Below are 21158 nucleotides of genomic sequence, written 5' to 3'. Positions count from 1 at the left end.
TCGTCTTTTTTTTTTTTTTTCGCCGTCTCCAGACAGAAACAAAGCGCATATGGAGCGCTACAATCCGTGAAATGCTGGCCGCATCTACGCACGTCTGGCTACGGGCTGACACTGTACGCCTTGAACGACTAGAGCTAGGACATGTACATTAGTTTGTTCTGCAGAAATGATTAGCATTTGAACCATGTCGGACCACGTGTTGAGAGTCAAAATCGATATCACGGCGCAACACGACCTACCGGTAAAATGTGCTGAGGCTCCTTTTGACGCTATAAACGGAAGGTAATGGATCAGTATTATTTGAGACGACATAGAGGATCCCTCACAGATATATGCGTCAACCATACCATCAAATCAGTGAGCTTGAAAGAGGGCGCATTTTTAGCGTGAGACGATGGAATGCACACATCCGGGAAAATGCTGCTCGTGTAGGACGAAGTGTTTCGGCAGTACAACAGGTGTGTGCAGAATGGTTCACGGAAGGACGGATAACACGATGAGATGGGTCACGTCGCACCATCCAGAGTACCTCCTGAGAATATCGACACCTCATCCGAATGGCGTTGAAGAACAGATCTGCACCCTCCTCGACTCTTGCGCAACTGTGGAACAGTGTAACACATCGTACACCACCATGGGTGACAGTCCGTCGCCGTTGCTGTTTATTACGGCAAGTGTTACGTTTGCCTGTCTTTGACGAACATGCAGAAACCTGTTAGATGGTAATGGTGTATACCTGAATGACGTCCTGCGACCTGTAACCATACCCATTCTGCACAATACCCCAGACACCATTTGTCAGAAAGACTATGCCCGACCACATGTTGCTGCTCGAACATGTGCCTTCCTGGTGTCACAGGATGTCAGCCTTTTGCTCTGGTCCACCAGATAATGTGACTTGTCGCCAATCGAAGATGTGTGGGATATCGTGAAACGATGGACTGGGGGCTTTGGTCCAGTGCTAACCATCACAGATGAACTTTTGAACCATGTGAATGCAGCATGGGAGAGTATACCACAGCACACCATTCACACCTTATACGCATCGCTGCCATCACGCACGGAACAAGTTATCAGTGATCATGGCAGTCCCTGTGCCTACTAGGCAACAGGACGCATTCTGAAATGAGGCGACTGAAACGCTAGTCATTTTTGCAAAACTTACTAATTTACGTTTTCTATGGATATGAACTTCCCATCTCTAGTCGTTCAAGGTGTTCTGTTTTTCTGAACATGAGCGTATCTACAGGTCCGTTTCGAGTGCTGCGCAGATTGCTGAACGACTTCATGACAGATTCGAACGGAAAGCAAGAAACGGTACACTGGAGCGGCTGAGACCCGCTCACCTCGATTCACAGGACAAAGTGATTTCGAGGGCGGCAGCTATAACCCACAACGTTCGCGGACCACACAGACCTCGAGCTACAGACCACAGTATAATACTACAGATCCTCCTCCTACTGCTACAGTGATCACACGGCCCGGAAGAAGTGTTCGCCACCTGCCCCCGATGTAGCTGAGGCACCGAAGTTCAAAAAGAGAGGATGGTGTAGCGCGGCAAGAGATATCCATCAGTGAACGTAGACGGCAGTGGTAGATTTCGGTGTGTTTTATTTTCATGTATGTACTTTTTTGATCTATTGTTCTAGTGCTCGTTCTCGATATGTATTCGTTCCAACTCTCCGTGTTTATAATTTGTAAATATATTATTGTGTAAATATATTAATTTACTTGGAAGTGTGGAGTTTATTCTTGTTCGCCATCCGTTCTGTTCACTTGAGGTAGATAGCTAAACATATTTAAAGCTCCGCACTATAATAAAGGAAGAAATTGTATTGATATTGTTCTAATAACTGAACAGAACGCTATTCACAGGAAAAAGAAGCGTTAGATAGCGATTTGAGCGAGAGAGAGGGAACGATATCTAAAGACAGTTAAACATTTTGCTGCCACCTGAGATGCAGAGTGGTTGATCTGAAGGCTCAGTGGTGACTGTACATTCGTGCAACCATTGTCACATCTGATGAAGTGTTATCAAGACCCACAAGTAGTAAAACGAATATAGTGATTGCTCATGGAAGAAGATGCTTCCAATACTCTCCCGATCTTCTGCAGACAGTGAAACATGTGCCAAGACGGCGGTTAAATTACGTGTTCACTTGGCCTGGCCGTAGACTATACCGATCACAGAAGCTCATGATATATCCTGAAGTCCAGGTTACTTTTTCCATTGGCTTCACTAGTCACAGATCTATCCACTTATGCTTTGACGTCTTATTGGCACTGAGTCCACTCAATCAGCTCTCTGTCTCCTCTGTAATTGCTCAAGGTAAACTTTCAACGTTTCGTAGCTCAGTGACCACAGACAAGAACCCGCATTGGTCAACCCGTGCTTTCTTTGTTATACGGCCACCCGACAGCAATGTCTGACAATGCGTCGTTAAGAAATAACCTGCCGATATTTAATGGTATAAATGGCATGCCATGAATGGAAAATGATTTAAACTGCATCAAGTTCTGAAGGAACTACTCTGTAATCAGGTGCAGATCCAAACTTCAGTTATTTGGGTAGCTCACTCTTACACACTCTATACCCCTACCCCAATACCCAACCCACCCGAAAACGGCAGTCATCACCACCTTTAACACAAAAGCGAACCCTATAAATTTAATAGTAATAATACTAATAAAACGTTAAGACCGTACTATCATACTAATAACAATCTGCTTATATTATTACTTTGTTATAACGTCCACTAAAACTCAAGTCACTTAAATATAGCATTTGAGGAATTTGTGTTTGTAAATTTCAGCAGTACACCGAAGAGCCAAAGAAACTGTTACACCTGCCTAATTCGTATAGGGCCCCCGCAAGCACGTGAAGTGCAACGACACTATATGGCAACGACTCTGCTAATGTCTTAAGTAGTGCTGGAGGGAACTGACACCATGAATCCCGCAGGGCTGCCCATAACTCCGTAAGAGTGCGAGGAGGCGGAGACCTGAACAGCACGTTCCAAGGCATCCCAGATATGCTCAATAATGTTCATGAGTAGGGAGTTTGATGGCTAGTGGAAGTCTTTGAACTCAGAGGAGTGTTTCTGCAGTCACTCTGTAGCATTTCTGGACGAGTGGGATGTCGTATTGTCTATCGGAATGCACAATGGACATGAATGGATGCAGGTGATCACACAGGATGCTTACGTACGTGTCACCTGTCAGAGTCCTATCTAGACGTTTAAGGAATTCCATATCACTCTAACTGCACACATCCCACACCATTACAGAGCCTCCACAAGCTTCAACATACCCCTGCTGAAATTCAGGGTCCATTGATTCATAAGGTTGTCTCCCTACCCGTACATATCCGTCCGCTCGATACAATTTGAAACAGGGCTCGTACGATCAGACAACATATTTCCAGTCATCAACAGTCCAATATCGGTGTTGACGAGCACAGACGAGGCGTAAAGCGTAGTATCGTACAGTCATCGAGGTTACACGAGTGGGCCTTCGGCTCCGAAATCCTATATGGATTATGTTTCGTTGAATGGTTCGCACACTGACGCTTGTTGAGGACCCAGCATTGAAATCTCCAGCAATTTTCACAAGGGTTGCACTTCTCTAACGTTGAATGATTGTCATCAGTCATCGTTGGTCCAGTTCTTGCAGGGTCTTGCAGTAATCGATCTAACATTTCCGCCAAACACTTGTTGTCTTACATAATCGTTGCCGACCGCAGCCCCTTATTGTGCCTGTTTATATATCTCTATATCCGAATACGAATGCCTATAAAAGTTTCTTTGGAGCTTCAGTGTATATGTGTCAGTCAATTAAGTTAAGAACAATATTTTCAACAAATTATGTCATTTTTGATGACACAGTTTATCAATATAAAATCGAACGATACACTTGCCAGTACTTTATTTTACCAAGCGCTATGATTGCGATCAGAGGTCTGCCGACTATAGGTCTGCGAACAGGTAGAAAAGAGAGTGCCTCCTTTTATAGGCCTCCACTGATGGTTGGGAAGTCAAGTTCTATACTATACCTTTATCTTTCATGGAACCTCTTTGCCTGTCTTCCTTCCCTCATTTCCTGTGGTTTGCCACTTCCACCATTGGACTCACAAACATTGTCCGATTTGTTGATAACTGCACGCACGGTCGGCGTTTGAATGTACACGTTCACATGATAAAAAGCTTTCCAACATTATTTGCTGCAGACTCCAGCCGTGCCTGCTCCAATTAGGACCAGTAGGCTGAGCAAAGCAGTGGCGGCGGGATTACACGTATGTCTGTCAAAATTCAAATGAGGCGGATATGACGTCAACAGGGCTATCAACGATAAAAGGGAGGATTTATATTGTTTGCATTTGAACACCTGCAACACAAAGTTATAGAGAAGCACCATACGTCATTTTAAAGAGGAGGTAAAATGATTCTGCTAATAAGATATTCTCAGTAATTAATATGCGCAGGAAGCTACGGTGTCGAGAAAATTTATTTATCTGAAATTCAGTAAGTAATTTTTAGCTTTCATAATACTGTACTTATGGTACCAAAAAGATCGACCTATCAGATAGTAACACCTCTCAGTATATACCGATTAAGCTGTTTAAATTTATTCTGATGTAATTAATTGAAAATCTTAAACATGGCTGTGGTCTGTGGTTCTGCGACTGTTCGTGCACGAGCTTGAATGGATTCGAAATAATAGTGAACCAATTCCAGAACACAAGCTTATTAAACCTTAGCCATTGTTTCAACAGTTTCAAAACTGTTCTCAGAAGGTATTGTACCTATTAACAAATATTACGACATCGCGTGTGCAACAGAGATGGTAAGACTACGATAAGCAAAATTTCAGGAAATGTTTGCAAATAATTTTAGTGAAGCATATTCATGTAGATTCACATATCACCTATATCCGATATAGGAGTGGTTGACTCCAGTACATGTGCATGTCATCCACGTAATCAACATTTAAAGTAAGTGGTTTAAAAATAGTAGCTCTCTACTGCAGCAGTTTGTCTTAAATCTTTTTAAAATACCACACGTCTGAGAATGGGTACAACAATGTGTAGTGTCCCACGTGCATATACAAGGCTTTAACATATCGCAGTACACATTGTTAAATCCTCTATCAAATGTGTGCCAGTAGACTATACAAATCCTTCAAGTGGCACACTACACGTTGTTGGATTCATTGTCAAATATGTACTATTTTAAAAAGATTTAAGAGGTAGCCATACTATGCTTAAGTCATGAATTTTAACTGGTGATTAAGTGGATGATACACACATGTACTGGACAGAGTCAATTATTCTCACACCAAAAATAGATGATATGTGGTTCCACACGAGGATGCTTAACTAAAATATTTGTAAACATTTTCTGTAATTTTGCTTATTGTAATGATAGCATCTCTGTTTCAAACACAATGTCGTAATATTTGTTAATAGGTGCAATACCTTCTGAAGATGACAGTTTTAAGACCGTCCAAATAATGGCCAAGGTTTAATACACATGTATCTTGCCACTCTTGGACTGTTATTCCAATCCATTGCAGCTTGTAATTAATTAACCTGTAAGAGACATATTTACTTGCAATTTTAATTAAAATCAGCATATCACTTAATGTAAGACACCTACATAATTAGCAAGTAACACCACATACAAAATTTAATGTGTAACATTTGTAGGTTTTGTGGTAATTCACAATGAGTTGTTAATTAATTCATCTAGCTTTGTCCATAATTCTAAAACTAATACAGCTACATCCATTCCGACTGAAGCAGTGAAGAAACCATAAAACCACTTGTAAAAAAAGAGGTGAAATACTCTCTTTTCCCGCAGTAATAGAAAGTAAAGTGATGATAAGCTATTTTCGGAGCTCCTGCTAAAATTAGCAGTTGTTTATTTTAATTTTGTAGCAGACTGCTGCACGTAGATGAAAGTGAAATTGATCAGTTTTTTTATATTTTTAACGTTCCTCTGATGGCACATTCGGATTTTTAATAACATTTATTTGTAATAAGCTGTAAATGAAGATTGTGACCGCATGTGGTCATTCAGTGACTTAGATGCTCGGGTTTTCTGTCGAGGAAAATGCATGGTAGCTTTCTTGCTCATTCACATTGCTCGGGTTAGATTTGAAGAGGCTAGACCTACGCTTGTTTGAATGGTGATCCAGCCACCGTTTCTCGCGTCACTCGGAAATATTTCTTACTTGTTCATTGGAGACTTCGGCAATGGTTCAGGGCTGATTGATCAGCAAAACTTGTATTTGGCGTGTGAAGCTGATGTTAACTCAGTTCACGTGTGTGGACATGGACAGTTTCTCTGTCCTGATCGTAACGACGTACCTTCGTTTGACCGTCACACAGACTCATTTATGGAATATGTAGAAATAGTTACCCGGCGGTGGGAAGCAACTAAAGGAGATGAAAAGATATATAGGTCGTCAAGTGTGAATTGAATCCCAGTATCGTTCTGTAATGATTATTCTTCGGCATTAACCCTTTTTGGCTTGCATTTATTGCGAATCTCTCGTCTAGCACAGGGTCCCAAGCTACAGGCAAAACAGCACAAGTGACTCCCTATGCCAAATGGAAGAAACAGACCCACAAAATTTTAGACCATAAGTGACACCCAATTCCAAAACAATGAATGAACAGACCACAAAATTTTAGACCAATACCTTAACATAGGTCTCCTGCAGAACTCTTTAGGATATCCTGAGTTTGAGTACAGCAACATTCCTTGGACAAAATCAGTATGGGATCAGAAAGCAAACCTTGAGTGAAATTCGCCTTGGCCCTTCCTCGCGTCATATCCTGTGTACCATGGTTGAGGACAAAAGGCATATTCCATGCTCGTAGACTTACGGATAACGTTTGACACAGCGCCCCGCAACAGACTGTTAACGAAGGCCCTTGGATATGGAATACGTTCTCAAATATGTGAGCGATACAGAAATTCCTTAAGTAACTGAACTCTGATCCATGTCCTGGACGTCGAGAGTTCGTTTGGAACCAATGTGTAGTCAGGAGAGCCCCAGGGAAGTGTAGCAGGACCACTCTTGCTCTTCATATCCATAAAAGAACTGACCGATGTGTTGAGCAGGAATCTGCGACTATTTGCTTATGGCACTGTCAGTATACAGGGAAATTTCATCGTAGAGTGACTTCAGGAGGATACAGGATGGCTTAGAATTTACAAAGAACTTACAAAGTGTAAAAAAATGTCAAAATGCTGAAAAATACAGCTTTTAAGCTTTTAACAGTTGCGGATGCCCGAATACAAAATTCGTTGTGTATAAACAAGTAGTTTTCCAACGCTCCATATTTGAATCGAACAGGAAAGGGAAGGATTAGTAGTGGTGGAAGATACACTGAACCAAACATAGTATTGATAGTTCGGGAATATGTACGTATATGTATAAATATAGATATACGTACATATTCCCAAACCATCAATACGGTGTATCAGTCCTTGCGGGACACTGCATGGTACCAATATGTTCCTAAAAACCGCTCGTGAAACTACGATTTTCAGCGGCCATATCTCGGGTTCAATATCTCACAGAGGCAGCGGATGAAGAGTATGGTAGCGCTTGGCTAGCGACCATTGCGCACTTCTTCCAGCCAGACAAATTGAGGAAATTAGTTGGTTCTTTTATATTAAGTGCGGTTTAGGGTGGGCCTTAGGCAGTTTCTGACAGTAATATTTGTTCACTTGCCGTTCCTGAGAAATCCCCGAAAATCCATGTTTATATTGTACCAAATGTACCATTTGTGCGGATGGCAAATTTGATAATTTTTATTTATGGCAAATGATCGAAACTCTTCCCATAAATTCAGAAAATGTTTTACTGCAGTGACGTTGAAACGGTTTTCGGTGTCATTATCCGTCACCGAGATTCAGAGGTTCAAAATAGCCGTACTTATGAACATAAAAGTAACTGGTTTAAATTAGATCATTACACGCTTGATCGTTTACATATTTACGGTAGAACGAACACGTGCCTAGAAATGCCTTTAAATACTTTCTCTACTTTGGCGTAGCACAGTCTCTTATAGTCTTTGTTTTCAATAGCGAATATCGTAATGACGTGCCCCAGGAACTGTATTGTTTTCTTAATGAAATTCTTCTTCTTCAATATCAGTGTCATACCCCATTACGTCAATGCTTTGAATACCTAGTCCAGTAGTATTAAATGTTCGTTTCAGGTTTCCATGGCAATCGTTGGATCATTAACACATACTGAGGTCTGTGATATTTAATTCATTATCCGTTATACCATCTAGTGCTCTTATAATCAGTAAAGTGTTCAACACAAAGGGTAAAACTTTATACAGCTCGCTTTTTGCCCACGAAATGATACGCTGTATATTTCGACGATTTTATGTTAAAGATATCAGCCAGTATCCAGGAGTCCTATCTAGGCAAGTCATGTATCGTTTATTACGAAATGTTTACAGAAGTTGATAATCTACAGGACGATCCATCTCTCGTTTTACTATTTCTTTTAGTGTTCTAGCATCATTAACTAAGTTCACAGTGCCGTCTCTATCACTTACAAGCACTATCGGGTAATTATATGGACTATCGCTTCGTTCAGTTACTCCCGACTCGATCATTGCATGTATTTCGTTTTGAACTTCAGCTTTCTTGAATATAATAGTAGCATAAGATGGTCTGAAAAATGATTAGTGTTCTATCACACTCATGTTATGTTCAAAACCTACTATCTTTCCTTTTGCGTTGGAAAATACCTTTTCATTTTCATTAGCTCTTTAAGTAACTCCTTTTTTTGCTTTTCTAATATTCCGAAGTGAATTATAACGTTCTCCTGAAGTTCTATTTCTTCTCTTTATTCTGGACAATAGTTCGTACATAATAACTTTTCGGTACTATCTCCTAGACCATCATTCACTCCTAAGTGATTTACTAGCAGTCTGTACTCCTGTAATATATTTCCAGCTTCAAAAGAAATTCATGAAGATTTCTCTTTTACCCGACAGGTAATAATTTCTTGTCAACGATGAATTAAAGCTTTCTGTTTAATTAGCCAATCAATGCCCAGAATTATTTCCATACTCATGTCATGTACTCTAAGAATACGTGTGTGTAAAGTATTACCCTTGCGATTTGTTTTTGGAGAGGGTCCGCCATGAGGAAAACACAATTGTTATTTTTATTCCTCACACCAGTTTCGCTGAGGTTTCATCATTATCAGTGGATTGTTGTCTGCTAAAGACCCACGAAAAATAGTTTTACTAGTTGTAGACACGATAATTGAATGTTTTAAGATAGTATTTACATATTTAAGAAACAGACATAGTAGTGTGTATTTACCTTGTTACCAAATGCTGTGGATTTCCTGGACTTTATAATTTTTCATGCACTTATTTTGTTTCACATTTTGGCTTCTGCAACCATACGTAACTTAATGTAGAATAGTTATTTATTTCGAAAATTCGTGATTGGGTATGTTATGGCTATGCCTACTAGTAACTAATACTGTGTGAAAGATTGTGTGTGTTCGCCATTTCTTTGCTTTTTTGTTTTGTTTTGTTTCTCTTCAGTCTACTCACCGGTTTGATTCCTTTCCTGTGCTAACCTCTTCATCTCAGAGTAGCACTTGCAATCTACGTCCTCAATTATTTGCTTGACGTATTCCAATCTCTGTCTTCCTCTACAGTTTTTGCCCTCTACAGCTCCCTCTAGTACCATGGAAGTCATTCCCTCATGTCTTAGCAGATGTCCTATCATCCTGTTCCTTCTCCTTATCACTGTTTTCCACATATTCCTTTCCTCTCCGATTCTGCGTAGAACCTCCTCATTCCTTACCTTATCAGTCCAATTAATTTTCAACATTCGTCTACAGCACCACATCTCAAATGCTTCGATTCTCTTCTGTTCCGGTTTTCCCACAGTCCATGTTTCACTACCATACAATGCTGTACTCCAGACGTACATCCTCAGAAATTTCTTCCTCAAATTAAGGCCGGTATTTGATATTAGCAGACTTCTCTTGGCCAGAAATGCCTTTTTTGCCATAGCGAGTCTGCTTTTGATATCCTCCTTGCTCCGTCCGTCATTGGTTATTTTACTGCCTAGGTAGCAGAATTCCTTAACTTGATTGAGTTCGTGTCCATCAATCCTGATGTTAAGTTTCTCGCTGTTCTCATTTCTACTACTTCTCATTACCTTAGTCTTTCTCCAATTTACTCTCAAACCATACTGTGTACTCATTAGACTATTCATTCCGTTCAGCAGATCATTTAATTCTTCTTCACTTTCACTCAGGATAGCAATGTCATCAGCGAATCGTATCATTGATATCCTTTCACCTTGTATTTTAATTCCACTCCTGAACCCTTCTTTTATTTCCATCATTGCTTCCTCGATGTACAGATTGAAGAGTAGGGGCGAAAGGCTACAGCCTTGTCTTACACCCTTCTTCATACGAGCACTTCGTTCTTGATCGTCCACTCTTATTATTCCCTCTTGGTTGTTGTACATATTGTTTATGACCCGTCTCTCCCTATAGCTTACCCCTACTTTTTTCAGAATCTCGAACAGCTTGCACCATTTTACATTGTCGAACGCTTTTTCCAGCTCGACAAATCCTATGAAAGTGTCTTGATTTTTCTTTAGCCTTGCTTCCATTATTAGCCGTAACATCACAATTGCCTCTCTCGTCCCTTTACTTTTCCTAACGCCAAACTGATCGTCACCTATCGCATTCTCAATTTTCTTTTCCATTCTTCTGTATATTATTCTTGTAAGCAGTTTCGATGCATGAGCTGTTAAGCTGATAGTGCGATAATTCTCGCACTTGTCAGCTCTTGCCGTCTTCGGAATTGTGTGGATGATGCTTTTCCGAGAGTCAGATGGTATGTCGCCAGACTCATATAGTCTACACACCAACGTGAATAGTCGTTTTGTTGCCACTTCCCCCAATGATTTTAGAAATTCTGATGGAATGTTATCTATCCCTTCTGCTTTATTTGACCGTAAGTCCTCCAAAGCTCTTTTAAATTCCAATACTGGATCCCCTATCTCTTCTAAATCGACTCCTGTTTCTTCTTCTATCACATCAGACAAATCTTCACCCTCATAGAGGCTTTCAATGTATTCTTTCCACCTATCTGCTCTCTCCTCTGCATTTAACAGTGGAATTCCCGTTGCACTCTTAATGTTACCACCGTTGCTTTTAATGTCACCAAAGGCTGTTTTGAGTTTCCTGTATGCTGAGTCTGTCCTTCCGACAATCATATCTTTTTCGATGTCTTTACATTTTTCCTGTAGCCATTTCGTCTTAGCTTCCCTGCACTTCCTATTTATTCATTCCTCAGCGACTTGTATTTCTGTATTCCTGATTTTCCCGGAACATGTTTGTACTTCCTCCTTTCATCAATCAACTGAAGTATTTCTTCTGTTACCCATGGTTTCTTCGCAGCTACCTTCTTTGTACCTATGTTTTCCTTTCCAACTTCTGTGATGGCCCTTTTTAGGTATGTCCATTCCTCTTCAACTGTACTGCCTATTGCGCTATTCCTTATTGCTGTATCTATAGCGTTAGAGAACTTCAAACGTATCTCGTCATTCCTTAGTACTTTCGTATCCCACTTCTTTGCGTGTTGATTCTTCCTGACTAATGTCTTGAACTTCAACCTACTCTTCATCACTACTATCTTGTGATCTGAGTCTATATCTGCTCCTGGGTACGCCTTACAATCCAGTATCTGATTTCGGAATCTCTGTCTGACCATGATGTAATCTAGTTGAAATCTTCCCGTATCTCCCGGACTTTTCCAAGTATACCTCCTCCTCTCGTGATTCTTGAACAGGGTATTCGCTATTACTAGCTGAAACTTGTTACAGAACTCAATTAGTCTTTCCTCTCTTTCATTCCTTATCCCAAGGCCATATTCTCCTGTAACCTTTTCTTCTACTCCTTCCCCTACAACTGCATATGTTTCAGTTACTTTTGCTGATTTTCCAGTTACCTTCACTGGGATGGCCTGCGCTATTTCACTTTTCGTGCACTGTTTACAAAACAACAGAAACACGATGGTGGACACATAACTAGCTAACTGCTTTCTGGTCAGGAGTTTTGAATCTTTGTTGGGTGCACTTGTCATTTTTTGGGTGTTTGTGAATGGGTGTGAGTTGTATTTATTTAATTATAACTTTTTATCGTCTTATTTATTTATTTAATTTATATATATATTGTGTGTGTGTGTGTGTGTGTGTTTGGAAAGGGGGTTTGGGGTGTTTAAGCGTCTGTTATGCAGTATAAGAATGAATACTTACGAGGCAGCAAAATTTAGACTGAAATTGGTCTGTAGCTAACAAACAAAACTGGTATTAAGTAGTTAATCAGTTTTCGAAATTTCACGACGCTCGGTGATTGCATGTAAAGGAAAGGGATTCTGCTTGGTAATGTCTGAGAACAATGACAACTCAGTTTTAACTGTTGTAGGTTATTATTCACCATAATTATTAAAACTTGTGAAAAAATGTACCACTGTGTAATGACTGTACAACATTGATAATAGTGTGGGGGTTGAGCATCTTACGATGTTGTAGCTGAGTGGAAGACGGAGAATGTAGTCGACGACAACGATGCTGTTTGCGAACTACGAGTCGTTTCCAGAGTGACGGATGATTATGAGACAGCCAGTAGCTAGAATTGCAGTGTCTTCCGCCTGACCACTGCGACAGAGCTCTCAGTACTGGCGGGTTAACGAAGGAGGTGCACCTACACTGGCGCGATCATAGCTGCCCACCGCGTTTGCGGGAGCGCCCGACAAAAGCTTTAGCGCTCTTTCATGACTCAAGCTGCTCTGCTTCTTCTTTGCTCTCAACACTACATAGACTCTCCATATACATAGGTAAACTATGGCACAGCTACTGCCATTTCGTCGTTGGCTAAAACCCAGAAAATTACAATATTTATATTATAATTACATACACTTATACACAGATATAAATACATTGTTACATCCATTACATATTAAATACAATTTCTGTAATAAAGCTTGCAGACTCAGAATTTACAGGCGGCCGCAGTGGCTGAGCGGTTCTAGGCGCTACAGTCCGGAACCGTGCGACCGCTGCGGTCGCCGGTTCGAATCCTGCCTCGGGCATGGATGTGTGTGATGTCCTTAGGTTAGTTAGGTTTAAGTAGTTCTAAGTTCTAGGGGACTGATGACCTCAGACGTTAAGTCCCATAGTGCTCAGAGCCATTTGAACCAGCCAGAATTTACAGTACAGTAGAAGTTATCAACAGATATTAAACGGCGAAAAATTTTGGATGGTCCAGAAGACATTTTGTCTGTGTTTTCGGTGTTACAATTTTCAACTAACCTATGAATATTAAGTCGTTACAATAATATAACACATCTATTATTATGATTTTGGGTTCTTTAAGCAGGATATATGTACTTTGTTTACTAATATTAGATTCTCAAATTTATTAAAAATTGTTAGAGAACATGGATACATTTAAGTTAATTTGAAATCATTTATACTTTTACACATGGATTTTTATAGTCACGTAGTCACGTTTTAACCGAAAAATTTAATAAGTATTTTTTTAAGATGTTCTATTACAAACTACCATGCTATAATTGTATCCAAGTGGCACAGTGATACAGCCTGCTGACTTATATGTAGTCTTCATTTTCTGAGTGTGTGTGTGAGCGCGCGCGCGCATGTGTGTGTGCGTGTGCGTGTGCTTGTCAACGCCCTTCAAGTAATCAGTACCATCTATAGTCTGATTTTTTTTCTTCTGGTTCTCGTGTGGTTTGGGTTGCCTGGAAACAACTTTACCAAGGAATCATTAGCGATACAGATTCCATAGGCAAAAACACATACGAATTTGCAATCTTATCTTATGCATATTCACAACTGGGGAGCTACTTTTAAAAACTCATTCTGTGCCAAAAAGTAAATTTTTTACGAGAAGCGAAAAACGTATACCGCAAAAAATATTAGATAAATTTTTACGAATTTTACACCGCATACTCAGGCAGGGCTGTTGATCAAGATATGTTTAATACAAGGAAATTGCTTTTTATACTTTAAAGCTACGGACAAAATGCGTTTTCTTGGGTTCTGTGGGACAATCTGTCTTTTGATGTAAGCTGTTTTGGACATAATGCGTTTTGATTAGTTTTCAGTGACACAGAACTGGTAAAAATACTTTTTATTGTTTGAAAGTACATTATTCAGCATTTAGTAAAAGATTTTAACACCAGAAGTAGGAACAAAAACAAACTGTGCTTCATTTACAATAACCAAGTTCACAATATGTTTCCCAAAACAGACTCCTGTTCTAAAGAATCACAAATAGTACGAGTTCGTTACATGGAAGACTGACAGTCTGATTGAAAAATCCAAGTACTTCATTTTCTCTCCAGTTGTTTCCATGTCTGAGGCTTTGTACTTTTTCCAGATCGTCTTTCTTTTCTTGTTTCAACCTGATTAATGATGACACTTTGGAGATATTTGGTACTTAGTTCAAGCTGTACCCACGTTTACCTAATGGCAAAAAGCGCTTTGAAGGAATATATATTTCTTCAAATGGATCCTTTGCAGATCCCTGATCCCATCTACACGCCTCAAAATTCGTTCCTTGAAATCAAATATTTCCCATTCTTTCACTAAAATCCTTGTTTTGGCCACTTCTGCATAAACATCCTGGCACGTGTTTGGATTCAATATTTCTGACATTTTAAGAAGTTTCTTTCCTACTCGTCCAAATACTCCATCAGGAGGTGAAAAGGAATGTCCTCAAACCGCAAAGAAGAGAAGTACCTCAGTCACATGCACTGGGGATTCTTTAAATAACCAGAAAGAAATTGCATGAATAACGTGCTGATATTTGTTTCGGCCAGCATATGGATGCGCAAACAGTCTGAGAAATGTGACAGATGTGTCAATGTTCAGTTTCTTTAAGAAACTGGTGATGACTGATGAAATTTCTTGTGATCCTCTACCTGCTTGCGTTTCATTCCAAAGGTAAAATATAGGTTCTGTACCTGCCACATTTGTTACACAAAAGAAGTGCAAAGATATCTGTCTTGCACGGTATGTCTCATCAATAGATAATTTGGGAGAGGTCGTATCTGCTGTAAATCAAAGGCAAATGTCAGGCTATAGTCATACGTTTGCTTCATTAACTTCTGAAAAGCTCTGGCTCTTAATTTATGTGAGCCAAGTTGAGTTATTAGCTTATTCTTTGTGTTGGTGTCTGTAGCAGTTTTCATTTGGTGATAAATTCTATGGGAGCAGCTACAGGTATCACTTGCGGGAGTTCGAAACCTTAGATTAAATTTTGTGTTAAATATTTTCGTATAACATGTTTTCTTCACTTTCAGATTACATGTGACTGAATTATTACACATGACGAAAAATATCTTTATACTCAGATCACTTGGCAGATAAAGGCGCTTGCTCTTACTCCTGGAATAGTGAGTCTCCCTAGCTTGTAGATGTAAAATGAATTCAGTTGCTTTTATCCTTTTTGTACTATACTTTCCTGCTTTATGGTCTGCTCCTCTCTTGTCAAGCACTCCTTCACCTGTTTTAAGTCCATAATCGATGGCATGCACTCTTGTTTGACTAACGCAAAAAAGCAGCAAACACAGGAATTTGATTTGCTCTTCAATCGTTTTCTCGTTCCACGATTCATTTCCTCTACAACAGTCACACATTCATTCGCTATAATACTCTCCTTCTTAGCAGAATAACATATTTACAGCTGATTTCTATGAGTCTAACAGACAGAATGATAAACATTTATACCTTTTGAATAAACCTGAAAAGCATTAAAGATAGCAATTACAATATTATTCCTCTAACGCGTTTTATCAGAGTAATAAATCATAAATTCGACGATGTCCCACGTACAAGATACTGCACTGTTAGAGCAGTTGGTTTATTTCTCGGATCATTCCGTTCACTCCTGTGCTTAGGACTGCTCACATTGAGAAGGAAGGAAAGCCTTTAATCTTGTTCCTCTCTCTCTGGTTTAGCACATACTACCGTTTTAGTTTTGTGTAGACTTAACAGCAATCGAACAACAGCAAAAGCGTCCTACTTTATGCTGGCAAGGATGTTTGAAGCTCATGAGATGAGGATCCTTATACCGATATCTGACAATAAAAAATGACAGGAAAAATAATTACACAGGTAAATAAAAATAGATTAATTTGTATAGCTCAGAAACAACAATTATCTTACTACTCTTTTATCTTACCAGTTTTTATACTCTAATTCCCTTTTTGATTTGCTCTTCAATCGTTTTCTCGTTCCACGATTCATTTCCTCTCCAACAGTCACACATTCATTCGCTATAATACTCTCCTTCTTAGTACAATAACACATTTACGTCTGACTTCTATAAGTCTAACAGACAGAATGATAAACATTTATACACAAAAATGCTGTAATACTGAAAACGAATATTAACTGATCATTGTTACTCAGTTAAAGGGTTTCGCTTTCGTCTACTGGTCTTAAATTGTAGCCAACATAGCTTAATAAAACAAAATAAAGGCAACTGTTGGACTTAATGCAGTTTGATTCAATCATACTAGATGCCAAAGTGCTATTTGTTGCATCTGCTACTTTTCAGCGCTCTTTTCTGAGGTTTTAAAATGCGTTTGGTCACAATCTGATTGCAGCAGTGTGTAGAGTGGGTAATAAAAAACCGGATTTCATATCAAACTCAATTTTGTCCACAAGTGGACGTAATGAGTATTGAAAAGTTGCTCCTCAGCTATTCTCAACACGCTCAAACTACCACTTTATATACATTAGGCTACATCAAGGTTAAATCACGTTTGCTCAACTATTAGTCTCAGTTTCTTTGGAGTCCGTTAATTCAGTTGCATTTATGCAGCCGATTGCTCTTGTGTTAATATTATTTCTAATGAAGTAAAGTTATTCACCATTCAGTTAAAACTTAATTATACAACATTACATAATTATTCTTATTATCTGTCTTTTCCATTATCTGTCTTTTCCACATACTTGCATGATTATTAAAAATGGTTCAAATGGCTCTGAGCACTATGGGACTTAACTATGAGGTCATCAGTCTCCTAGAACATAGAACTACTTAAACCTAACTAACCTAAGGACATCACACACATCCATGACCGAGGCAGGATTCGTACCTGTGACCGTAGCGCTCATGCAGTTCCAGACTGTAGCGCCTAGAACCGCTGGGCCACCCCGCTCGGCTACATGATTGTTAATTTCTCTTTGTACCCTGTTAAATTATTCTCTTTCAAAGTTTTCAAACTCAGTATAGGATTCAGATGGTAGGGTATTTAATGTTTTGGTCCTTCGCTCAATTATTTTTCTCTTTCATTAATTACGTCATTCCAAAAAGGTCTATTGGAACGTAGTGGTTCTCTCTCAGTTATCCGTGTTTCGCCATATATTCTTCTCCTCTCATCTACTGTTGCCACTGAAAAGATTTTACCCCAGATTTTAGCCGTTTTTGCCATCAGTGTTTCCTTTTATCGTCTCATCTATGAAATTCGACATTCGCCCTTCCATCATTTCACGTCCATCACTTACTTTGGGCTTTCTTAAAATGGGACATCACAAATCTGTAACGAAACGATCGCTAGCGTAATTCGGCTCTCAAAACAAACAAAATGTATGCTACATCAGTTCATCTTATTCTATGCATCTTTTGACTACCTGTTCCCATTGTTTTACTCTCTCAATACTTTTGTTTTACCTTTTACCACATTTCACTGTCATCTGATCTCTTTCTGTATAATTGTGGTATATCCAACATTCACAAACACACTTTTCTTCAAAAGGTCCTAGAACTCTTTTATCTACTCATCAGTTTTAACTGTATTACAAGTGCATCTTCGTCTTCGTGTCACATCACCAGCACCTGGAAAGACGTCAGATCAGTACACACTCTCATTAACTCATAAAATACGTATTTAAATCAGCAACCAAGTTAAAATGCATCATCCACTTGAAATCACTCGTAACAGACAGCATCTCTCTATGTCTTCTAAAACTCTAAGTTTACAGTGCCTGTTTGGGCCTGCTAAATAGCTAACCGTGCTGTGTTTCTTCATGTATGTTAAAACTTAATTGGATAGCGTTCCTTCACGGTTCCTAACAACTCGTTAATCACGGTCCCGAGTTCGAGTCTCGGTCCGGCACACAACTTTAATCTCTCACGAAGTTTCACCATAACTTCTTGCTGAGTGCGTCATAGCACCTTGCATACCTACAAAATTTAACCTTCAATATTCCCAATAATCTTACCAGTGTTCTTGTTTTCTGTATATTCTGCTGGATTTTCATGACTTTTTCAAAAATGATCTCGCTTTTCCACGCAGAATTCTTTCTTTACCTGTATGTTTATTCTGCTCCATAGGGTCGCCTAGTGTTACTTTTATAGATTCTTCTTAATGACAGACCGGTGATGGTTATTACATATCGGGTCAATTTTTTAAAACTTATTCCTTAAATATTTTGATGTGTGAAACGTGGTAGATCTCTGTGACGCAATAAAGTTTCCATTTCCAATTCCATGACATTACAGTGGACAATTCTTCGACTTTGTAAGGCCTTCAAACTGTATAGAAAGTTTGCCAGTACAGCTACTGGTTCTTCTTTCGATTTTCCGAGATCTCAGGAAACTCTTTCTCTAAGCTGCCTGTTTGTCAATTATTACAATCAATTGCTTATTTAACTTTTGTTCTTTTCTTACATTATACACAACTGATGCAATCTCCATATTTCTAAGGTTACCAACTCTCTATTTAGTCATTCCTTATTTCATCCATGTCTGTTCTTTTCTATATGTTTCACTAACGTTTTCCGATTACTTATGATATTGAACTCTTCTTCGTTCCTCATTCTGCTCTTGTCTGTATCTTTCACTAACGTTTTCCGATTCTTAGTGATATTGAACTCTTCTTCGTTCCTCCTATCATACAAATCTTCGTCTAAATTAGGATCTTTGCTGTCTGTATTGGATGGAGAGTACCATTAAGTTCTATGTTTACAACTACATTTAATTTCTGCTTAACGGCTCCCATGTGGTCATCTAACGTTTTGTCTAAACCTTTGAACCCTTGCTTACTCTCATCAAGTTCTGAATCAATTTTTGATAGTTTTCCGTATATCTACTGTCATTTTCTTCCTCGCTGCTTTCGAGTCGTACACTTAAGTGAATTGTGCCTCGTTCTTTCAATAATTTTTTCTAAGAATTTCTTTTCTTATATCTCGTGTCATTTCTTTCGTCGCTCTTCCTAAGGTTATCTATTCCCTGAATATTTCTCTGCGACACTACCATGTCTGTATTTCCGTTAAAGGTTTCTGCATTGTTTGACATTTCCCTGTCTGTCTCGTTTGGGCTAAATTTCCCACCCTCGCTCTCGTGAACATTGGCATTTCCTACTACAAATATTAAATTTGAATGTACCTGATATTCTGTGCAAATAGGATCCGCCTAACACGAAATTCTTCTATCTATGCACAAACACTGTAATTCGTTCTCCTTCTAGTGTAAGACACTCATATACAGAAAATAAATAATATCCCGTTCAAAACTTTTATTATGACTCTTCAGCTTGACAATAACACATACCGACTTTAATGAAAAAAAAAAGAAGAGAGAAACATATATGCTTCCGTACGAGTACTTAACACAGTTTTATATTTTGTGGATGTATTAAATATTAATTCTTGAGAAAACGATGTATATCCTTCCGTTAATTTTAACTACCGCAAATCTAGGTTCTGCATCAAGGGATGATAGGTCAGTGAATCCAAGGCAGCCATCGCTAAATATGAAAGTTGCCTTGGTTGTTTAAAATAGGAAAGTGAGCCTAGCAGGTGTCGCAATAATATTAGGTCGCCCTCCTAAATAATGACTGGGAAACTTTTGACTATGAAGTAAGGAATCAATAACAATGAGTTTGACTTGATCTTTGATGGCGACATTAACATAATAAGGAATTAGCATACCTGGCGTATGGGTCGGGGGAAGATACTAATAAACTTGCAATTTATATTAACTGCAAATACAAAGCACCCAATGATTGCTGTGATGTTAGCTGAAAGCAGATAATACTACAGGAGGAATACGTACACCTGTCGTTGGAGTTGAAAGCAGGTTGTTCATGCTGTTAAGTTACAAGTGTTCATAGTGAAACTGAAAGTAATAGAATTAGTATAAAACCGCTTTAATGTCCCTACACATTGTTCCATGGTTGTGACTCGTTCTCACCATAAAATTGCAGATAGATGCTCAAGTGGCTGCAGAATCAGTCACTGGTAGTACCAATGACTTTCACCTGTGGCTAAGTGCAGATCAGTTCAAAAATTTCCCAAGTCCCCAATACATCAACTCAGGCGGTGTCGACGGCGGCTCTCAGCTTGGAAGTTTGGCAACGAAGGCTGATGAACTGATTTCTGGTCGAATGTTTACTACAAAGAAACCTCACATCGCCATCCTTATCTTCTTTCACTAAATTAAAATTGGCTGGGCTCCTAATCTTCCAGTTGCCAACCAATAAAAATGCTATCTACAAAAAAACTAATCCTTTCCCCTACGTGGTTAACCAGTGACGTTCTTCCGATCACCTTCCTGAGAAAAAAGTTGCTTCACTCTTTTTTTCTCTCTGTGACCATTGTGATAGTCTTCTTCTTCTCCTTCACTATCACATTTCTCTCTGTAACCTGTAGTTTATGTCAATGTAGCGTGTTCTTAAACTTCTTAAAAAAAAAAAGAAAAAAAAGTCAAAACGTTTAGCACCGTCTCATGCCCTCAAAGGCCAAAAACTGTGGGACACAATCCATGTTAAAGAAGTTATCATTGGTGCCAGGTCTTTCTGGAGGAAATGTCAGCTTTATAAATTTCAGCACTACAGTGTCTTCTGCTGAAAAGCGAACCTCATCACTTCACTCCCAGGTTGCCAAATATTTTCACGAGTAGTTTGCGCCTGGCGAGATTCTGTCTGCGTTCGTTCCGAACAAAGCTGAACATTCCGGTGCAGCACTACAAAAGCATGGCCGATGTCGGTGGGATACTGACTCTTACCTCCGACTCAACACGCCTTCTGCAGCCTGGCTCCAGGTGTGGTG

This window comes from Schistocerca nitens, chromosome 5, assembly GCF_023898315.1.
Source record: "Schistocerca nitens isolate TAMUIC-IGC-003100 chromosome 5, iqSchNite1.1, whole genome shotgun sequence".
NCBI classification, from domain to species: Eukaryota; Metazoa; Arthropoda; class Insecta; order Orthoptera; family Acrididae; genus Schistocerca; species Schistocerca nitens.
This window is presented reverse-complemented; position numbering follows the sequence as displayed.